The sequence below is a fragment of the Bison bison genome, unplaced genomic scaffold (assembly GCF_000754665.1).
Source record: "Bison bison bison isolate TAMUID 2011002044 unplaced genomic scaffold, Bison_UMD1.0 scf7180017864525, whole genome shotgun sequence".
NCBI classification, from domain to species: Eukaryota; Metazoa; Chordata; class Mammalia; order Artiodactyla; family Bovidae; genus Bison; species Bison bison.
Window position 1 is genome coordinate 3,111,788 of NW_011495076.1, and position 4,956 is coordinate 3,116,743.

A 4,956-nucleotide genomic window follows, 5' to 3' on the forward strand; every position below is an offset into this window, starting at 1 on the left:
ACAGCAGCTTCCTGGTCTCCACGTAGTCCGGGCAAGATCCTCCGGGCAGCCTGCTCACCTCCCACCTCCGCAAGTATTCATGACCCCATGCGGGCTACAGCCCCGGGTCTGGACACGGCCAAAGTCGGGGTGCCTGGAGCCCCGTTGGCTGTTGAGGTGGCAAGGACAATCACCAGTGATGGGCTTTGCATATAAAAAGCCAAGGGGTGGGTTGACCGCATTCAGATCTGGGAGCTTAGGGATGTTGTCAGGCTCAGTGCACCCTTCTACCTCTGGTTCTGCTTCCCTGGGGTGGCCTCCTCCTCAGGGGACCCCAGCACCATTAGGCTCCCTCTCTCCTTCCTCCAGCTCAGCTGCAGAAGAGAATTGCCTCCTAAGTTCCATGCAAAGACCTTCCCTGGTAGCTCAGACGGTAAAGAATCTGCTTTGCAATGTGGGAGACCTGGGTTTGATCCCTGGGTCAGAAAGATCCTCTGGAGAAGGGAATGGCAACCCACTCCAGTATTCTTGCCTGGGAAATCCCAAAGGAGCCTGGCAGGCTGCAGTCCATGGGCCCACAAAGAGTCGACATGACTAAGGGACTAACACACATTCAAATATCATGTTCTCCTTCATCCACTCACAAAAGTATGCAAATTATGGGCAAGCAAGCTTCCTCTTAGGTGCTAGAGATGGTTTGGAGGTGGGAGGAAGCAACATGATCTACCCCATATGTAAACTTTTCATCCCTTTGATATTTCATGCTATTGCCTCTTTTTCATTCACACTTAAAATATTATTGAGTACCTACTTCTGCCACGCCATGCCAGTCATGGACATCTCAGAGATGAATAAAGCACACTTTGTCTCAGAGAAGCCAATGGGCAGTAGGAGACCAGAGGCACATCAGAGTTTAGAATCCAGCGCCACTGTTGCTGTACAGATGCATGAACAAAGTTCTATGGGATCACCAAAAAGAATGAAAGTAACTCGGAGTGTTGGGGCTTCACAGAGGTCTATGCAATGCAGACTTGTGCAGGTAAAAAGGATTTCAGCGAGAGAAAAGTGTGGAGGGAGAAGCTGTGAAGGAGGAGTGAGCTTTATATGCAGATGTATGGAGGGTTCTTGAAGACAGTGGCTGGAGCAAGAGAGGGAAGAAGTGAGTGGAAATGTAGGAAGGCTGCGGCGTGGGAAGAATTTAGGACTAAGAGTGTGCATTTTCGGCTGAAGAAAGGGGAGGTGTCACCCCTTGGGTTATCTTAGGGTATATGTTGAGGTGGTTCTGAAAGACCTTGCAGAAGTGGTTATGGCATAGAGGTTACGTCCCATCCTTTAAACAGACTGACAGTAGAAACTGAAAGGTTTTTTCTATTAGCTTTTAATTCTATTTCATTATCAACATCAAGTATTTATGCAGCTTCTGTAGGGAAGTGAGTCCCACAGTCAGTGAGGGGTAGGAGATACAGAGGTTAATCAAAAGATACAGTCCTTGGGTCTTTATGTTTGCAATTTAAAATAGAAATGCATGAGAAGAATTAATAGTAGGACAGATATATAACATTTTTGTTAATCAAATGTTAGCTATAAGGTTTAGCTAGGTTCTTTTATTTTGTTTGCTCCTTAGCACAGTGGCTTTCAAAGATTTTTAACCATGACCCAAAGAAATTCATTTTATACTGTGACCCAGAACCCATAAGAAAATTTCATCAAGTACTATTGAGATGCACTCTAATGTTTTATATCCTCTTGTATTTTATTATTTAAAAAAAATGCTGATCACTGACCCTCTAAATTGATTTCATGACCCACTGCTGAGTTATAACTTGCAGCTTGAAAATTCCTGTCTTCTCATGTCTTCGAAGGGGTGATGAGTACGTAGGGAAGAGGAATGATACCACAGATAGGGGAGAGAAAACGTGAGCAGGTCTGTCATCAGTAAAGAGGTGACAGAAGCAATCACCACTCTAACTTTCTGTGCCTTAAGAGGGGAGTGAATGACCGAGGGGGCTTCACTAGGAAGAGGGCTTTATTTCTCCAAATTAGAAGACAATCTTTTGATATTTGGTAAAGGTATAGAGTAGTGTGGATAAAACTATGTGGTGTGGAGCATTCTGAGATAATCATGGACATTCTTTAAAAAATCTGATGAGTGATGAAATAAGTTTGAGGAATGTTAAAATTTATATACCCAATTTGGATAGCTTATTTATCCACTTTTATCCAATGGATATTTATCCATTAAATATCCTTCCATATTTACAAGCATATTTCAAGAGCTGAAAATACTTCTGGTAACGAAATAAATTTTATCCTTTTTAAAAAATCCAAGATTTGCTCTTCCTAGGCCTACTGGTGTCAGTGGCAGCAACAAGTGTTGGCCACATCTGCCAGGTGCAGGCCATGTTCATTTCCAGCATGAAGATCATGAAGCCCAACATAGAGAAGTTGGAGGAGTCTGAATTGGGCATCTCCCAGGCCCTCTTGGAACTGGAGATGAACTCGGACCTCAAGGCCCAGCTGCGGGAGCCGAACATAACAGACGCCGAGGAAATTGAAGTTGGTGGTGGCTGGAAAGCTATCATCATCTTTGTTCCCGTTCGGCAGTTGAAATCTTTCCTAAAAATCCATGGGCAGCTGCTGCACAAGTTGGAGAAGTTCAGAGGGAAACACATCATTTTCATCGCTCAGAGGAGAATTCTGCCTAATCCAACTCAAAAAAGTTGTACGAAAAATAAGCAAAAGCATCCCAGGAGCCTCACTCTGACTGCCATGCATGACACCATCCTGGAGAACTTGGTTTTCCCAAGTGAGATTGTGGGTAAGAGAATCCCCATGAAGCTGGACGGCAGCTGACTCATAATGGTCCATTTGGATAAAGCACAGCAGAACAACGTGGAACACAAGGCTGAAACATTTTCTCGTCTCTACAAGAAGCTCATGGGCAAGGATGTTAATTTTGAATTCCCAGAGTTTCAGTTGCAAACAAAAATGATTAAATAAAATATTATTCACAATAAAAAGCCCAAGATTTAATTGATTAAAGAACCGTTTGTGTTCTGTCACATTATCATCTTGCAAACCATTTGGGAAATGCAGATATAAACGGGCATCATTGCAGAAGACAAAGCTGAGAGTGCAGAGTCAAATGGGAGACTGTTTGCATCCATGGTGGTCTTTTTACTAATAAAGGGTCTAAGCCAGGAAAATGTCTTCTGTAAAGAGCCAGGTAGTCAAGACTGTAGGCTTTGGGAATTCCTTGGCAGTCCAGTGGTAAGGATTTGGTGCTTTCACTGCCATAGGCCCTGATTCAGTCTCGGATCAGGGAACTAAGATCCCACAAGAAAGTAAGTAAATAAGAATACTGTAGGCTTTATTTTTGTTGCAATTACTCAGCTCTGCCATTCTACTGTGCAAGCAGCCATAGACAATACATAAGGGAGTGAGTAGGCTGTGTTTCTGTTCAACTTTATTTATGGACATTGAAATTTAAATTTCATATGACTTTCCTACATCAAGAAATCTTATTCTTCTTATGCTTTTCCTAAGCATTTAAAAAATGTAAACACCACTCTTGGTTTGTGGGTTATGCAAAATCTGTGCTAGATCTTGTGTGTGGGTCATAGTTTGCCAGTCACTGGTCTAAATCTTTAGGTTTTGCATCTTTACAACTCAAAGGAGAGACCAAGAGTCCAAGTGAGGACCGAAGGAGGCCAAAAGGCTGGAATTTGGGGGAGTCCACCCTAACCCACTCCAGTACTCTTGCCTGGAAAATCCCATGGATGGAGGAGCCTGGTGGGCTGCAGTCCATGGGGTCGCCAAGAGTAGGACATGACTGAGTGACTTCACTTTCACTTTTCACTTTCATGCATTGGAGAAGGAATTGGCAACCCACTCCAGTGTTCTTGCCTGGAGAATCCCAGGGACGGGGGAGCCTGGTGGGCTGCCGTTGATGGGGTCGCACAGAGTCAGACATGACTGGAGCGACTTAGCAGTAGCAGGAGCACTCTAAGAAAAGTTGGGTGGAGGACATTTGAGGAGCTAATTTCTGGGTTACAACTGTGTTATAACCCTCAGGAAGAGGGAGAATATTATTAGAAGTCAGTGTATTAGTTATGGTAACACTGGCTGCTTAAACAACCCTTAAAGATAATTAAAGTCTATTTCTCACTTTCCAAAATAGATGTTTCTGATGATCAGCAGTGGTTTTCCTCCAAGTGTTTATTAAAAGAACTAGGTTGCTTTCTTCTTGTGGCCTCATCCCCTTTATCCCTCAGTTCACCATGCACTGTGGTCCCTCACATTAGTCTATAGATGGGAAAGAGCTTGGAGGATCTTATGTGAGAGGTTCTTAAGGATCAGGCTTAGAACTGGCACACCTCACTTCTGCTCACATACCATTGGCCAGAACCCAGTCACATGGCTACAACTGACAGCAAGGCAGTCTGGCAAATATAGTCTTAACCTGTGTGGCCAGGAAGAAGAGGAAATGGATTTGATGCACACTAGTTAATAAAGAAGTAGGGAAGGCATTCCAATAGAGGGGGCAGCATAAATAAAGGCAGAGAGAGGGGAAAGACTGAGGCGAAACAGGGAACTACATGCCATTTGGGGTCGCCAGGAGTGTTTGTGGGAAGGAGACGTTAGAGATGGGATGTCTGTGGTATAGAGCTCAACACTACCAACCTCCCCCACCCACAAACCCCACCTTGCAAGAGGTAGAAAAGGTGCATTTAATGTGAAAACTGAAATGAGTATTTGTGCAGGATGTAGGGGATGGGGGGCTGCTCTCTCATTTTCCCTTCCCCCTTGAAAACAAAGATCAGTGATCTCAGAGTGGGTGCAGGCAAGAAGAGGCCAGGAGCAGGGTGATCAGGCTTGTGTTTGCTTAGGTTCCAAGCCACTGGGCTCTGCATGGTCATACACTTCCTGACAATCTAGTGTCTCAGTCCATCAGACAGAGACTGGGAGCCCGTGTTC

The 4,956-nt window shown here is 44.4% G+C and overlaps 1 pseudogene; it reads left to right on the forward strand.

Annotated features, from left to right (window-relative positions):
* Positions 1–2,379: 2,379 nt before the first annotated feature.
* On the forward strand, positions 2,380–2,986 carry LOC104981902 (annotated as a pseudogene).
* Positions 2,987–4,956: the final 1,970 nt, after the last annotated feature.